The sequence below is a fragment of the Chiloscyllium plagiosum genome, unplaced genomic scaffold (genome assembly GCF_037043375.1).
Source record: "Chiloscyllium plagiosum isolate Xiang-an unplaced genomic scaffold, Cpla_swu_hap1 HiC_scaffold_3, whole genome shotgun sequence".
NCBI classification, from domain to species: Eukaryota; Metazoa; Chordata; class Chondrichthyes; order Orectolobiformes; family Hemiscylliidae; genus Chiloscyllium; species Chiloscyllium plagiosum.
The window spans coordinates 138,647,153-138,664,913 of NW_028270141.1; the positions used below are offsets into that span (position 1 = coordinate 138,647,153).

The following is a 17,761-nucleotide window of genomic DNA, read 5'->3' on the forward strand; positions in this document are numbered from 1 at the left end:
TGTCTGCAGTGCCTGTATTTGCTCTGAAGCTGCAATGGGTTTCTGGGAGGTTTTCTTCTGTGATGGTTGACAAGCCTGTTCAGAATACTTCAGCCAGTTTCTGTCCAGCAGTAGTAATGAAGTGATCCCACAGTAGTTGCAGTGATATAACTTTTGCCCTTTAGTTTTGGACAAGGCAATGATAACAACATCAGGATGACCTTGTGAAATGTTGAGTTTATATTATGGGAAGGACAACCTGAAGGCTTTGGGTGGAACACCATTAAATCCAGGGACCCTGGTTCTCTTTATCTGGTTCATGGCAGTCAGTTTCCTCCAATGTTGGGATCTCATCCCCAACTCTTCTTTAACAAATGGCTGTGCACTTAGCATTGAAAAGAATTTCCAAGTGCTGAGACCAGCGATCCAGAATGGACTCTTTGGTTCATATATAGTTTCTTGCTATTGACACTCATCAGGGGATTTTTGGGTTTGATATGCTGACCCATAGACAGACTTTAGTGCTTCATAGAAGCTTATGTTGCCAGTAACAGCAGACAGTTGAGATGTTTTTCATTCCCACGAGTGCAATCCAATCATTTTGAATGTTTCTCAGTTTCTGAACACTTTATTATCGGCTGTCATTTTCTCTTGGCTAGCCAGCCGTACTAGGTCATCTTAACACCAGCATTATCCTGCAAAACATAGTAGTTGCTTTCTCAACCTGCCCAAACACTTGTAAACAATTTTTCATCTTCTCTTAGAACTTTCAGCTCCTGAAATCTCTTTAGTATTGAACCCTTGACTTTGTACTGCCTTTGCTCATTCCATACTTGTCTGAATCAAGTTTCCACTGCCACGTCTCCTTATTCTACCAGCTCCTGAGGTGTATCAATACCCTTCTCACAATTCATAAGATCTAAAAGTTGAATCATTTGCAAATTGCAAAATTCTCTCCCATCATACAATTTTAATTAGATCTAGAAAAACAGTGATCCTCTTACGAGCCCCAGGAAAACCCTTTCTGTAATTTGAAAAAAAAACCCATTCAAACACAACACAACTAGTTTATTAGAAAACCTTGATCAAATTAAACAATGAACGGCCCTTAACAAGCCTTTTTTTTTCTTACAGCTGGACTCTTTAGTTTTACTGGCTTATAACCAAAACATTTAGAAATAGTGACCTCTCTTTCTGCGAGGGCAGTCTGAAAATAAAGGGAGTAGCATCCTCATTCCAGCAGACTTCTATCCTCCACTGAGCAAGGGCTCCGAGAGCTAACTGGCCACTGGGCCCAGGGATTTAAGTGTTGTTGCCTCCAGTGGCATACAGGTTGTGGCAGTGATGCCCATGTCCTTGCACCTCTCAAACATTCTGAACAGCCAATGTGGCTGTATAGGGAGAAGACTTATTTCTCTAAGCCTTCACTTTCAACCTGCCGATAATACAACAGATGGCTTCCTCGCCAGACAGGGCCTTGTGCAGAACCATGGGCTCCCCTTGATTAATCTATATTTATACATCATAACACGTTAACATCACAAACAAATTAGAACAAATTATCCATTTGCATGGCCTAACAATCAACTATGTATTGTATTAGCACCTTTGGAATGATCAGATATCAACCATGCAATGATACGACGTCAGCATTGGATGCACTAATCAGTTTTCAGGCAGGTCTGAAGACCAAACAAAACACTTTAAATGTTAAATATAATCTTAAAGCACACAAAGTTGAAACTTATGACTCCTACAAAATTATAAAATTGCTTGTGCTGCACATTCTTATTTCACCTGCACTATTGCCCAGAATCAATCTGATATAAAGTATCGTCTGAAGATGAAATTTTCAATTTACTGTTGTTTATTGGATTTGTTGTTTGGGATTTCAGCTGCCTGAAACATGGACACAATTTTTGTAACAGCATTTAATAGGTGCCCAGGAAACATAAATCAATATAGATAATGTTCACCTCAACTCCAGGCAACACAAAATAAAGAATATCTCATTTAATGCATCATGGTCTGCACTGATCACCCACTCAATATGAAAAGCAGCAGCAGTCTTAATGCTGAAAGGCCAGAATGTAATCCTAACCATGGGGGTTAAATTAAAGCGCCCACACAGCAACATAATGAATAATTATATTAATTCACATCCTCTTATGGTTAGCAGCCTCAGAGTGCCAGCGACCCGGGTTTGATCTCAGCCTCGGGACTGTCTGTGTGGAGTGTGCACATTCTCCCCATGTCTGCATGGATTTCCTCAGAGTGCTCTGGTTTCCTCCCACAATACAGAGATGTGCAGATTAGGTGAATTGGCCAAGCTAAATTGCCCATGGTGTCCAGGGATGTTAGGATAGGTGCATTAGTCAGGGGTATATGTAGAGTAGTGGGAGAATGAACCTGGGTGGGTTAAAGTCGTTTAGGGAAGGACATCTGTCATATGACTCCAGACCTATAGCAATGTGGTTGACTCTTAACTGCCCTCTGAAGTGGCCACCAAGCCGTTTGGTTGTATCAAACCACAATATGTCCTCAAACAAAAGGAAAAATAAAATTGGATGAACCACCTAGAATCAATTTTGCCACCTTAACAACAACAGCAAACACTGCTCTGTTGACCTTGCAAAGTCCTCCTTCCAAACATCTGGGGAGTCTCACAGCCGAGTCAAGCAACACCCTAGGAGTCTTCAACATGGACTCGGACCCCACAAAGTCTCAAGGAACTAGGTCAACATTGGCAAGGGAACCTCCTACCAATTACCAGCCACCCTTCCCCTCAGCTAATGAATCAGTACATCTCAATGTTGAACACTACTTGGAGGAAGAACGAAGGTCGTGAGAACACAGATTATACTGGGTGGGAAGTCTCAACTTTCGTCACCAAGAGTGGCTCAGCAGACCCATTACTGAATGATTGATCACAGAGTCAGAGAGATGTACAGCATGGAAACAGACCCTTCAGTCCAACCCGACCAGATATCCCAACCCAATCTAGTCGCACCTGCCAGCACCCAGCCCATATCCCTCCAAACCCTTCCTATTCATATACCCATCCAAATACCTCTTATATGTTGCCATTGTACCAGCCTCCACCACATCCTCTGGCAGCTCATTCCATAAACGTACCATGCATGTGAAAAAGTTGCCCTTTAGGTCTCTTTTATATCTTTCCCCTCTCACCCTAAACTTATGCCCTCTCGTTCTGGACTCCCCCACCCCAGGGAAAAGACTTTGCCTATTTACCCTATCCATGCCCCTCATAATTTTGTAAACCTCTATAAGGTCACCCCTCAGCCTTCGACACTCCAGGGAAAACAGCCCCAGCCTGTTCAACCTCTCCCTGTAGCTCAGATCCCCCAACCCTGGCAACATCCTTGTAAATCTTTTCTGAACCCTTTCAAGTTTCACAACATCTTTTCGATAGGAAGGAGACCAGAATTGCACGCAATATTCCAACAGCGGCCTAACCAATGTCCTGTACAGCCGCAACATGACCTCCCAACTCCTGTACTCAATACTCTGACCAATAAACAAATATACATCTTAAAGAAATATACACCGGCCTTGCAGCAGGTGGTGAAAAATCCTAAATCAATCTGCCCGCCTACACCAGAATAGGTAAGAATGATCACCGCATTGTCCTTGGGGAGATCAAGTCCCATCTTCACATTGAGGATACCCTATATAGTGTTATGTGGTACTGTGTACCATGTACAAGATGCACTGCAGAAATTTACCAAAGCTCCTTCATGCATTCATACCCAAGACCACTATTATCGAGAAAGACAAAGGCAGCAGATACATGGGAACATTGCCAGCTTCAAGTTTCCCTCTAAGCAGCACAGAACCCTGTCTTGAAAATGTACTGCTGTTCCTCAGGTTTCACTGGATCCCCTCCCTAACAACACTGTGGGATCAGTGACATCAACAGCTCAAACAGGCAGCTCACCATCACTTTGTCCAGGGCAACTAGTGTTGGGCAATAAATGATGGCCCAGGTAACAATGCCCGCATCCCATGTATGAGTAAAAATAACATGGGTAATTGTGTCTTTAAGTTCTGAAGGCGATTTTCTCTTATGGTACCAATATGTCAGAGATATACGTAATGTTTTTTTTAATTCAATGTCAGACATTTACGAGCATATACAATTATTACATGTAGTAAATGCAGTAAGAGATAGAAAAATTCTGCTTTTGTTTCTAGTTGAAAGCAGGATGGTGTAGTCCAGATTTTTAATAATAAGGGGAATAGAGACAGACCTGGGACAATAAGTTATACATCATAAAGAAAGCATTTGTTTTTCAGGTGTACAAGTTTCCTGTAACATGCTGACCAAGCCTGGTTTCAATGAAGTAAGTGACATAAAAACCTAAGTGAATGGTATTTATTTTGAGAAATTCCATCACTATAAGAAAACAAAAATAGAGCAGTGATTTGAAGAATCAACTGCCTATCTTTGTGGGAGACATCTGAACAGAATATATCTACACACAATAAAAAAAAAGTCTTAATCTAAACCACAACGCCCACATAAGTAAAAGCTGGGTGACATTATAGGGGGTTTATTAATTCCAGGAAAATTAGATATATTACATTGTTCCACTTCTGGCACTTCAGAGATTTTTTTTGAAAAGGTACTTAATCAATCTAATCAATAGAATTATGATTTTGTTTCTTTTTGTAAAGCTGATTTTGACCTTGTAAAAATCTTTAGAGCATGTCCAAGTGCCTGGTGTGCCCAGTGGGATAAAGGCTTCACCATGAATACATATTGAAGGATTTTTTTTATTTTTGTTCAGCATCAATGGCAGAGGTAGCATCTAAACAAAAAAAGTGCTGAATCTACCAGCTTCTATGCTCCAGCTCCTATCCAAAACGAAGAGGGTGCTGTCACTTATTAAAAAGCCTAAATGAGCTTTTGGAGGAATGCAAAGCAGAAATTTGCAAAGTTAAATTAATACAGGCAAGAACTGCATTATCTACTGAACAAGATTTAATAGTGGAGTCGTGCTGCTGAACTGAATCCGCCAAAGATTTCAAAGTGGATTTTCTAGCAATTGCTGCATTGGAACACAAATGACATTGATAGTTAACATAAATTACCTTACTTTGTTTTATTAGCCATTGGCTCAGTATTTAGATTCTCAACTAAGTCAGTAAGTTGTGGGTTCAAGTCCCAGTTTGGAGACATGAACACAAGATGTAGACAAACACACTACTGATGGAGCTGTCATACATTTTTGATGTTAAAGGAAATCTCTGTCCTCAAAAGATTCCACAGCACTGTTCAAGGACAAGTTGGAATGATCTGGACATACTGATCTTTTGGTTTAGCAAGATGTCATGTGTTTAAGACCTTCATGTGTACAAAGTAGCTGGCTTTTTATTATATTACAGCAGGCCAAAAATAGACTATTGAGGCATTCAACAGCTTTGAGCCATCAACAAGTGAAATCCCAAGGTACTGTTTAGCATGGTCAGATGAAAAAGAGCCATTGGATGAATAGCTCAGATATACATCATAGCTGAAAGGTTGAAGACTTTATGGTCTAGAAAAAGGTTGAAACAGTTTAGGTAGAGGTACAGAGTCACTATGAAACAGGTATCTGTCCAACAAAAAGCACGGCAAATCCAATCAGGCCAATTGCTATCCTACCCATCTCCTAATTGACGACAAAGCAATACAACTTTTAAATATTTCCATTAATAACACCTCTAGAATTTTCAAAACCTTGGTAAGCTTCATTATTCCATACTATCAAACATTTATTTTTCTCTGGAAATTTCCAAAAGTTTGATTCAGTCTTTCCCTCAGATGTCCAAACTTTCATCTATAAGCTTCTTGCACTAACTCCTATATATTAACCAAAGCAATCTTCACCACAACATAGTCGGCAGACCACACATCTAAAAATCTTCAATAAATCTTCGCTGTTTTTCCTATCAAAACATGTTGAATTTTTCTGGACAGAGTAACTTTCTCAAGTACAAAAAACATTTACTACACTTCTTTCTTCCTACTTCATTGAAATCTTGTTCATTTAATCGCTTCATTGCCACCATTCTTCCTCTGGTCAGAAGGAAGCTTCCAAGTGGTGTGGACATTAACTATAAGATGGATAGAAAAAACATTTCAACCTCAACTAGTTGAAATCCAAAAAAAAACACAACACTGACCTAGCTTGTAGAACTTCAGTTCCACAATAGTGGAGGGAATGACCTAATGGTATTAACACTGGGCCCTTAATCCAGAGACCCAGGTAACATTCTGGGAACCTAGATTCCAATCCTGTCACAGCAGATGATGGAATCTGAATAAAATAAAAACTTGGCCTCAAGAATTCTAAAACCCTTCTTCTCAGGGTTTGACTGTCTCAAGACAATCAAAGAATCCTTCACAGTGTGGAAACAGGCTATTCAACCCATTAAGTCCTCAGCAACTCTCCGAAGAGCATCCCACTCTGACCCATCCCTCTACCCTATCCCTGTAATCTTGCATTCCCCCGGTTACTCCATCTAGCCTGCACAGTCCTGTACACTATGGACAATTTAGCATGGTCAATCCACCTAATCTGCACATCTTTGCACTGTGGAGGAAAGCGGTGAACCTGGAGGAAACCCATGCACACATGGGGAGAAAGTGCAAACTCCACATAGTCACCCGAAGATGGGACCAAACCCGGGTCCCCGCTGCTGTGAGGTAGCAGTGCTAACCATTGAGCCACGTGCCTCCCACAAGTTCTGGCCCATCCATCAAGATCAACAAACATGGAACATTTTACCTACCTCAGAAGCTACCTCGCATTGAAGAGTGACATCGTTTGATGAGATGTTGAATCGCCACAATCTGCAAGCACTGCCTTCAGGTGCCTAAGGATAACAGTTTTTGATGACTGACATCAAAAACTGATACCAGGAGCCTTGTGTATAAGCCAGTCAGCCTTCTGGCTCTTCTATATGGATCTGAAACCTGGAACTACATACAGACTCTACCTTAAGGCCCTTCAGAAGTACCATCAATGCTGCTTGAGATAGATTTGCTGCATTGCCTGTGAGGACAGGTGTACTAACACTGCTCATAAAGCAGATAATAGCACCAGCATAGAGGCCACGATTATACGAAACCAGCTCCACTGGGCCGACCACATGTTTAGACTGCCCGAGTTCCGAATGCCAAAACAAATCACCTTTACCCAGTTCAAGGAAGACATTCGAACGAAAGGATCACAAAGGAAGCATTTCAAAGGTTCCCTGAAGGTCTCCCCCAATAAACACAACACAAATGTGACCACGTGGGAGACGCTCATTCAAAGAAAGCAACTTGGATGAAGCTCCTGTATGAAAGCGTACAATTCTTCAACATCTAATTGACATTTATACGAACCAACATTTTCCTAGCTACAATCAGTTCAGAGGAAGGGACACACGGCCCAAAACATTAACTCTGATTTCCCTCCATAAATGCTGCCAGATCTGTTGAGCTCTTCCAGCAATTTCGATTGCAATTCTTCCAGAACACCCTTTGGGAAGAGTAAGTATGGGAAAGGAACCAGAGAAAGAAACGCCAGCGACTTTAAGGCCAACGAAGCAATTCCACCTCTCAGGCACACCTGCCAATGTGTGGTCAGAGATGTGGCTCATCAATAAAACAAGGAACCATTGAATCTGTCCAGGCCACTGATAACAATCAAACTCATTAGCAAATGTTTGCTGATAATGTATAACTGAAAAAAAACCCAAGATATACAATTGCCTCACAGGAATCACAGGGTAAATGCAGGAAGGATGTTTCACGATCCAGGGGAGTCCAGCATCAGAGGACACGCTGCTGATAATGTATAACTGGGATGAGGAGTAATTCCTTCAAATGGAGGGTGAACCACCTTTGGAATTCGCTACACAAGAGACAGACACTAACTGAACAAGACTGAAAATGATAGATTTCTACATACTTAACACATCAAGCAATGCAGGGATAGTGCAAGAAATATGTTGGATTAGAAAATCAGCCATAATCACATTGAATGATTGTCAGCATAGGCTAGATTTATCACTTACTGCTCCACTGGCTGCTGTGGTGGTGGGATTTGAAAAAATGTCACAGAATACAAGTGTGGACTTAAAGGTTATTAAATCCAATGGCATTTCTGCCATTGCCAGATATATTCCTGGCCTCTCTGAGCACAGGATCAGTCCCAGGGGACTGCAGGACTGCAAATGTGACACTGTTGTTTAAGAAAGAGGCAAAAGATAACCCAGGAAACTACAGGCCTGTCAGTTTGACATCAATAGTGGGAAAATTGGTGGAGGCCATAATACAGGAAAAGATAAATATACACTTCAAGAAAAATAAATAATAGACAGTCAACACAGCTTTGTCAAGGGCAGGTTATATCTAACAAATTTGATTGAATTCTTTGATGAGGTGGCACAGGCAGTGGATGAGGATAGTGCTGCAAATGTGATATATTTGGACTTCCAGGAAGCATTTGCTACAGGGCTACATGGCAGGTTGGTTAGTGAATTAGAAATTATCGTTACTGACATGTCCTTGGCAGCACAAATTAGAAGTTGGCTTAAAGATAGGAAACAGGAAGGTAGGTATAGATAGGCATTTCTCAGATTGGAGACAAATTGAAAGTGATGTTCTCCAAATATTGATCCCAAGACCCCTGCTTTTTCTGATTTCTATCAGTCATTTGAGATGTGTGCTGAGAGAAAAATCTCAATTTGTAGCTAGGGAGAATAGTTAAAATGTGAGGAGGATGCTGAGCAACTACAGAGGGATACTGAGTTAGCCAAATGGGCAGACACCTGGCAGATGAACTTCAATCCAGAGAAATGAGAGGCAATGCATTTGGTAGAAGCAGCATGGAAACACAACATAGACTTATTGAGGGGAGTACAGGAGCAGAGGAACCTCGAGCATAATTCTCTGAAAGTGGGCAGGCAAATTGAAATAGCAATTAAGATGACTTATTGCTTGGGTTTCATCTTAGAGGCATAGAGCTTGAAAGCAAGGAAGTGAAGCTATACCTCTACAAATTAGTGATCAGATCACCATTCTAGGTACCTTATTTAAGGAAGATGTTAAAGCTCTGGTGAGGAAGTGCAAAGGAGATTTATTAGAATGATACCAGAAATAAGGGATTTTAGATACATGAAAAGATTACAGAAATTGGACTGGTTCCATTTGGAGCAGAGAAGATTAAGAGGGGACCTTATTTGAGTTGCTCAAAATTATGAACAGTTTTGACAGAGGTAAAGAAGGGTATTCTTCCATTAGTTGATATGTCAGGAATTAAGGGTCACAATTTCAAGACTTTCAGCAAGACAGTTAGGAACAATACAAGGAGAAACTTTATTATTCAGAGTTAAGTTTTGGAATGCACATTCTAGGAGAGTGGTGGAGGCAGATTCCACAGAAGGTTTCCGGATTTATATTTGAAAACGAAGAATATAGGACCAGGTTCAAAAGGTAGGTAATTGACTGGCAGATACTTTGCATTACTCCAAGTTCAAAAGAAGCTGCTAAAGGACATTTCCTTCTTTTGTTCCAGGGAGCAGTTCATGAATTTATTGAAGTTCCTGCTCAAGAACAAATGCAGAAGACAACATTTCAAAAGCATCAAGCGTTCAGTGACCATTTGCTTGATATGAAAGTTTAAATGTTTGTAGCTACTAATTTGGTAATGAGCCGATGATTCACACAAACTTGTCAGAGATGATGATTATGGCACAGAACTGACAAGTGCCCATAATTCTTTTTTATATTTTCTCATAAGTAAAAACATGCAGTAAAATCATAGTGGTGAGTAGAGAAATTAAAATTACTTTAAAAAATGACAGAATGAATTTAAAACTAATAACACTAAGAAAATACAGTATAGAAGAGAGGAAGCAAAAAGATTAAAAAGGACTCAGTGGAGATATAAAAAGTCAAATAAATAAAATGAACTAAACATAGGATTTTATAGATAAACATTAAAATAATAATTAAAGGCACAAAAGTGATTAAACAAAGGCATTGATACTGAATGTATATTTTGCCTTTCTTTTAAAAAAAAATGGAAGAGAGAGAGATACGGGAGTGAAAAAGTATGGGAAGATGGGAATATTTGGATGTGATAGCTATAAACATAAAATCATATCAAAAAACTAGCTTTGATGTTCTGAACTTCAGTTGCATTTTGCTTGTGCTTTTCCATTTCTAAGATAATGCTCCCTCACAAAAATCTATCACAAGCTTTATAAGCTCCAACTGACTTCAGCTTTCAGATTGGAGGTGGAGAAGTATGGTAACAGAGAACAGGGGAGGGAAAGCTGCATATTTCTACTTCCACAATGAGTTTTAAAATAATAATTCAGGGGACGTGAGCATTGCTAGCTAGGTCAGCATTTATCACCATTGCTAATGTCCTTCAAACACTGCTGGTGAACACTCTTATTGAACTATTGCAGTCCAGATAGGGGCAAGTTCTGGAATTTTTGACCCAGCAATGGTGATGTATTAATAAGACAGTTCTAAGTCAGGATGGGTAGATTCTCTCTTGTTGGAGATTTGATTCGATTTATTTATTATCATGTGCAGCTAAGTACAGTGAAAAGCTAGGTTTGCAAGCAGTACAGGCAGATCGTAGTAAGCAAGGACATTCAGATCATAGGGTGAAAAAAAATTAGAGACATATGGGTTACATCACAGAAGGCATGTGTAAGGCAAAATCAACATTAAACTTCAAGTAATATTGATCTTGCTAGAGAGCCATGCATCAGTTGAACAGCAAGGAAAGAAGCTGTTCTATAACCTGTTGGTATATGTGTTCAAGCTTCTGCCTGATAGAAGAGGTTGTAGGAGAGTATTAGAGAGTATTACCATGGTGCGATGGGTCTTTGATGATGTTGACAGCCTTTCCACAGCAACCAGCCATGGAAATGGAATCCATGGATGGAGGCTTGGCTTCCGATGGTCTAGGCTGTGCACACAACTTTCTGTAGTTTCTTATGGTCCTGGGTACAGCAGTTGGCATACCAGGCCTTTATGCATCTGGACAGTATGCTTTGTCACTCCTAGAAACTTGACGCTCTCCACCCTCTCAAGCTCAGCTCTGTTGATGTACACTGTGGACATGTTGTCCTCCTTTTATTCTGAAGTCAATGTTCAGTTCTTTCATTTTGCTGATGTTGAAAGAGACGTTGTTAAAAACATACCATGTTACCAAGCCCTCTTTCTCCTTTCTGTATTCTGACTCATCATTGTTAGATATCCATCCTACCACAGTGGTGTCATCAGCGAACGTGTAGGTGGCAATCATTCGGAATTTGGCAACTGAGTCATGGGTGTACAGTAGGGGCTGAGGACGCATTGTTGGGGGCTGTAGAATTGAGTGTTATTGTGAAGGATGTGCAGTTGTCTATCTTCACTGGTTGCGGTCTGTGGGTCAGGAAACTTGGGATCCAGTTGCAGAGGGTGGAGCCAAAACCAAAGTCTCAGAGTTTTGAGATCAGTCTGGAGGGAATAATGGTGTTGAAGGTGGAGCTGTAGTCAATGAGCAGGAGTCTGACATAGATGTCCTTATTGTCCAAATGTTCAAAGGAAGACTGCAGGGCTAGGGAAATGGCATCCACTGATGACCTGTTGCGTCAGTAAGCAAATTGTATGGGACCAAGGCAAGCTGGGAGACTAGAGTTGATGTGGGCTAGAACCAGCCTTTCGAAGCACTTCATGAGATGGTAATTGCCTGGCACTTGTGTGGCATGATTCTGACTTGCCACTTGTCAGCCCAAGCCTGAATAGTGTCCAGGTCTTGCTGTGTTTGGACACGGATTGCCTCGGTACCTGAGGAACTGTAAATTATGGCAGATATGGCCATCACCGAACATCTGACCTTCTGATGAAGGAAAGGTCATTGATGACATATATGGCTGGAGTCAAGAGGGTGGTGCTGGAAAAGCACAACAGGTCAGGCAACATTCGAGGAGCAGTAAAATAGATGTTTCAGGCAAATGCCCAATCAGGAATGAATGCCCAAAACGTCAATTTTTCTGCTTCTCAGATGGTGCCTGACCTGTGTTTTTCCAGCACCACACTCTCGACTCTAATCTCCAGCAGCCGCAGCACTCACTTTCACCCCATAGATGGCTGGAGTTTAGGACACTATCTAGAGGAACTCCTGTAGTGATCTCTTGCAACTGAGATGATTTATCCCCCAACTTCAACCATGTTCCTTTGCTTTAAGTATAAATACAACTTGCATGCAGCCTCTTTATGATAACAACCAAATTAGTGCAAGTTTGCACATCTACATTGACGACATCCAGCTGTACCTCTCCACCACCCCTCTCAACTCCTCTACTGTTGCTAAATTATCATATTGTTTGTTGTTCATGCAGTACTGACTGACCAGAAAGTGATTTTTTTTTCTTACATTCCCATATCCCATAAAGAAATACTAACATGGCCAGCATTCATTTCTAATTGCTTTTAACTGAGGGATCTGCTAAGCCACCAAAATACTCGACAGACACCACAGGGAGTGGAGTGCTTTATTTCCCCCTCCAACTCTATTTTGACTTAGTCCCTGCCCTCCCCTTCACTTTTTTGATCACGCAGCATTGCCCTTTGAGGAGAAGGGCATTGCTTGTCACTGGCCCCTCGGGAGATTCCTTTCTTGCTAGTGGTGGAAATTGAATAAAGATTTGTACACTTGTTGTCTTTCACTTTGTCCTACACATGCACACACACCACATGGGTGCTGGGGAAAACATAAGCACTACCGCAGTTAGGAAAAAATATATAACTAGCAGAAGTTAAGAAAAAGAAGGAAGCATATGTCAGGTATAGATAGGATAGATCGAGTGAATTCTTAGAAGAGTATAAAGAAAGTAGGAGTATACTTAAGAGGGAAATCAGGAGGGCAAAATGGGGACATGAGATAGCTTTGGCAAATAGAATTAAGGAGAATCCAAAGGGTTTTTACAAATATATTAAGGACAAAAGGGTAACTAGGGAGAGAATAGTGTCCCTCAAAGATCAGCAAGGAGGCCTGTAGGTGGAGCCACAGAAAATGGGGGAGATACTAAATGAATATTTTGCATCAGTATTTACTGTGGAAAAGGATATGGAAGATATAGACTGTAGGCAAATAGATGGTGACATCTTGCAAAATGTCCAGATTTCAGAGGAGAAAGTGTTGGATGTCTTGAAATGGTTAAAGGTGGATAAATCCCTAGGACCTGATCAGGTGTACCCGAGAACTCTGTGGGAAGCTAGAGAAGTGATTGCTGGGCCTCTTGCTGAGATATTTGAATCATCGATAGTCACAGGTGAGGTGCCGGAAGACTGGAGGTTGGCAAACGTGGTGCCACTGTTTAAGAAGGGCGGTAAAGACAAGCCAGGGAACTATAGACCGGTGAGCCTGACGTCGGTGGTGGGCATGTTGTTGAAAGGAATCCTGAGGGACAGGATGTACATGTATTTGGAAAGGCAAGGACTGATTCGGGATAGTCAGCATGGCTTTGTGCGTGGGAAATCATGCCTCACAAACTTGATTGAGTTTTTTGAAGAAGTAACAAAGACGATTCATGAGGGCAGAGCAGCAGATGTGATCTATACGGACTTCAGTCAGGCGTTCGACAAGGTTCCCCATGGGAGACTGATTAGCAAGGTTAGATCTCACGGAATACAGGGAGAACTAGCCATTTGGATACAGAACTGGCTCAAAGATAGAAGACAGAGGGTGGTGGTGAAGGGTTGTTTTTCAGACTGGAGGCCTGTGACCAATGGAGTGCCACAAGGATCAGTGCTGGGCCCTCTACTTTTTGTCATTTGCATAAATGATTTGGATGCGAGCATAAGAGGTATAGTTAGTAAGTTTGCAGATGACACCAAAATTGGAGGTGTAGTGGACAGCGAAGAGAGTTACCTCAGATTACAACAGGATCTGGACCAGATGGGCCATGGGCTGAGAAGTGGCAGATGGAGTTTAATTCAGATAAATGCGAGGTGCTGCATTTTGGGAAAGCAAATCTTAGCAGGACTTATACACTTAATGGTAAGGTCCTAGGGAGTGTTGCTGAACAAAGAGACCTCGGAGTGCAGGTTCATAGCTCTTTGAAAATAGAGTCGCAGGTAGATAGGATAGTGAAGGCGGTGTTTGGTATGCTTTCCTTTATTGGTCAGAGTATTGAGTACAGGAGTTGGGAGGTCATCTTGCAGCTGTACAGGACATTGGTTAGGCCACTGTTGGAATATTCTGGTCTCCTTCCTATTGGAAAGATGTTGTGAAACTTGAAAGGGTTTAGAAAAGGTTTACAAGGATGTTGCCAGGTTTGGAGGATCTGAGCTGCAGGGAGAGGCTGAACAGGCTGAGGCTGTTATCCCTGGAGCATCGGAGGCTGAGGGATGACCTTATAGAGGTTTCCAAAATTATGAGGGCATGGATAGGATAAATAGGCAAAGTCTTTTCCCTGGGGTCGGGGAGTCCAGAACTAGAGGGTATAGGTTTAGAGTGAGAGGGGAAAGATAAAAAAAAGAGACCCAAGGGGCAACATTTTCACGCAGAGGGTGGTACGTGTATGGAATGAGCTGCCACAGGATGTGGTGGAGACTGGTACAATTGCAACAGTTAAGAGGCATTTGGATGGGTATATGAATAGGAAGGGTTTGGAGGGATATGGGCTAGGTGCTGGCAGGTGGGACTAGATTGGGTTGGGATATCTGGTCGGCATGGACAGGTTGGACCGAAGGGTTTGTTTCCATGCTGTATATCTCTGTGACTCTATGACTCTATTAGAATCTCCATTAAAAAAAACTCTGCAGACAAAAATCAATAAACTGTTCCCTAATTATTAACTCCAGCTGTTTCTTGACACCTGTCTGAGACCAAGTTAGTTTGTTTGCAATAATGAGCTTTTGCTTACATGTCTGCACATTCCTATTTCCACCACCAAAACATTACCTAACATTGCTTGCCTCCGAAATTTTACCTTCTATAAATTTTAGGTCATCTAAAATTGTGTCTCAGTCTTTATTTGCATCAAGTCCTCTTCATTCATCATCCCTGCACTCAAAACCTGCATCAGCTCCTGCTCATGAAAATCCTCAATGTTCGAATTCTTAAACTTAATAGTACATCCTACTATGGCATCACCTCTCAGTTTTTCCCCATAATCTTAATTTATCTGTAATCCTCTAATTCTGACCACTTAAGCATCCCTAATTTTAAAATCGTTCCACCATTAGTGGCTGTGCCTTCAGTTGTAAAGGCCCAAAACTCTGGAATTTCCCCCTGAAACTGTACCACATCTCTACCTGTTTCAGGGTCCTAAAAATAATCTCAGTCTGAAATCTGAAACGCACCACATGAAGGAGTGGTGGAATCAGATTCCTTCAGAAAAGCAATTGGATATGTATAAGAAAAATTTACAGGTCTATCAGTGATAGGGCCTGTGGAACTAACTGTGAAAGATCCAAAGGCATGATAAACTTAATTACCTCAATCTAGACTCTAAAAAATTCAATATACATACATAAACATTGATCAAATATATGGACTCTGGAATGAGCACTACAAAAATTTCCAGATGTCATTGAATTAAGATGAAGAGGCAGTGGTGTAGTGGTTATGTCTCACAGATAATCCAGAACCCCAGGTTAATGTTCTAACGAGATGTGTTTGAACCCCACCATGGCATGCAGTGAAATTTTACAAAATCAAAACAGAATCTGGAATAAAAAGCCAGTCTATTGGTGACCATATAACCACTTGATTGTCATAAAATCTCATTTGGTTTACTAGTGTCCTTTAGGGAAGGACAATCTGCTGTCCTCATACAGAGTTGAAACTTTATTGCTGGAACAGCACAGCAGGTCAGGCAGCATCCAGGGAACAGGAGATTCGACGTTTCGGGCACAGGCCCTTTCCTGAAGAAGGGCCTGTGCCCGAAACGTCGAATCTCCTGTTCCCTGGATGCTGCCTGACCTGCTGTGCTGTTCCAGCAATAAAGTTTCAACTTTGATCTCCAGCATCTGCAGACCTCACTTTGTCCTCATACAGAAACATGAACAGAAGAGGAGTAAACCTTTCTGCCCTCCCAGGTTGCTCCATCATTCAAGATAATCCTGGCTGATCATCAAACTCAGAACCCTGTTCCTACTTTCTCCCTATATCCTTTAAATCCCTTTAGCCCCAAGAAACATATTTAATTCCTTGTTCAAAACCTTCACTGTTCCGATCTCTACAATTTCCTGTGGCAGACAATTCCACAGGCTGACCACTCCCAGGGTGAAGAAATTCTCATCTGCCCTTATTGTTAGGCCACGGTCAGAGCCCTAGTTCTGGATTCCGTGATCATAGAGGCTGGAAGGATAGTCTCCATCTTGTCTAATCCATTAAAATTTTATATGTTTCTAGGAGGATTCCCTCATTCTTCTAAACTCAAGTGAATGTAGTCCGAACTGATCCGGTCTTTCCACACACATCAGTCCTGCCATCCCAGGAATCCATCTGGTAAACCTTCTTTGCACTCGCTCAATAGCCAAAACATCCTTTGCCAGATAAGGAAACTAAAACGGTATACAATACTCCAGTTGTGGTATTACCCATGCTCTATACAGTGGCAGAAGGACATCCCTACTCCTGTAGATGGTCTGGTACATTGCTTTGGTTTGGAGTAAATGTGGTTGATTCTCAACAGTCCTACAGCCAATTTTGCATTAGGCAATAAATGCTGGTCGAGCCAGTAATGCCTGAATGAATGAATGATTGATTGATTGATTGAATGAATGAATAAAAATGTCTAGCTACCCGTGAAAGAGATCAACAGCAATAGATTATTAAACTGGACAGATCAAAGAAATATGAATACAGTGTTGAGTCAGTCATAGAGTAGTACAGCACAGAAATAGACCCTTCAGTCCAACTCGCCCATGCCGACCAGATTTCCCAACAAATCTAATCCCATTTGCCAGCATTTGGCCCATATCCCTCCAAACCCTTCCTATTCATATACCCATCCAGATGCCTTTTCAATGCTGTAATTGAACCAGTCTCCACTACTTCATCTGGCACCCTGTGCCCTCTCACCCTAAACCTATGCCCTCTAGTAAAAATAAAAGCAAATTACTGCAGATGCTGGAATCTGAAACCAAAAGAGAAAATGCTGGAAAATCTCAGCAGGTCTGGCAGCATCTGTAAGGAGAGAAAAGAGCTGACGTTTCGAGTCTAACTGACCCTTTGTCAAAGCTCAAAGGGTCAGTTAGACTCTAAACGTCAGCTCTTTTCTCTCCTTACAGATGCTGCCAGACCTGCTGAGATTTTCCAGCATTTTCTCTTTTGGTTTCTTATGCCCTTTAATTCTGGACTCTCCCACCCCAGGGAAAAGACTTTGTCTATTTATCCTATCCACACCGCTCATGGTTTTATAAACCTCTATAAAGGTCACCCCTCAGCCTCCAACGCTCCAGGGAAACAGCTCCAGCCTATTCAGTCTCTCTCCCTGTAGCTCAAATCCTCCAACCCTGGCAACATCCTTATAAGTCTTTTCTGAACCCTTTCAAGTTCCAAAACAGCCTTCTGGTAGGAAGGGGACCAAAATTGCACGCAATACTCCAACAGTGGCCTAACCAATGTCCTGTACAGCTGCAACATGACCTCCCAACTCCTGTACTCAATACTCTTGATCAATAAAAGAAAGCATACCAAACACCGCCTTCACTATCCTATCTACCTGCGACTCCACTTTCAAGGAGCTATGAACCTGCACTCCAAGG

The 17,761-nt window shown here is 41.6% G+C and overlaps 1 protein-coding gene across 1 annotated transcript in view; it reads right to left on the reverse strand.

Moving 5' to 3' along the window:
- Window positions 1-17,761, reverse strand: part of mrps5 (mitochondrial ribosomal protein S5) — a 138,457-nt gene that overhangs the window by 119,776 nt on the left and 920 nt on the right. The window lies entirely within an intron of this gene.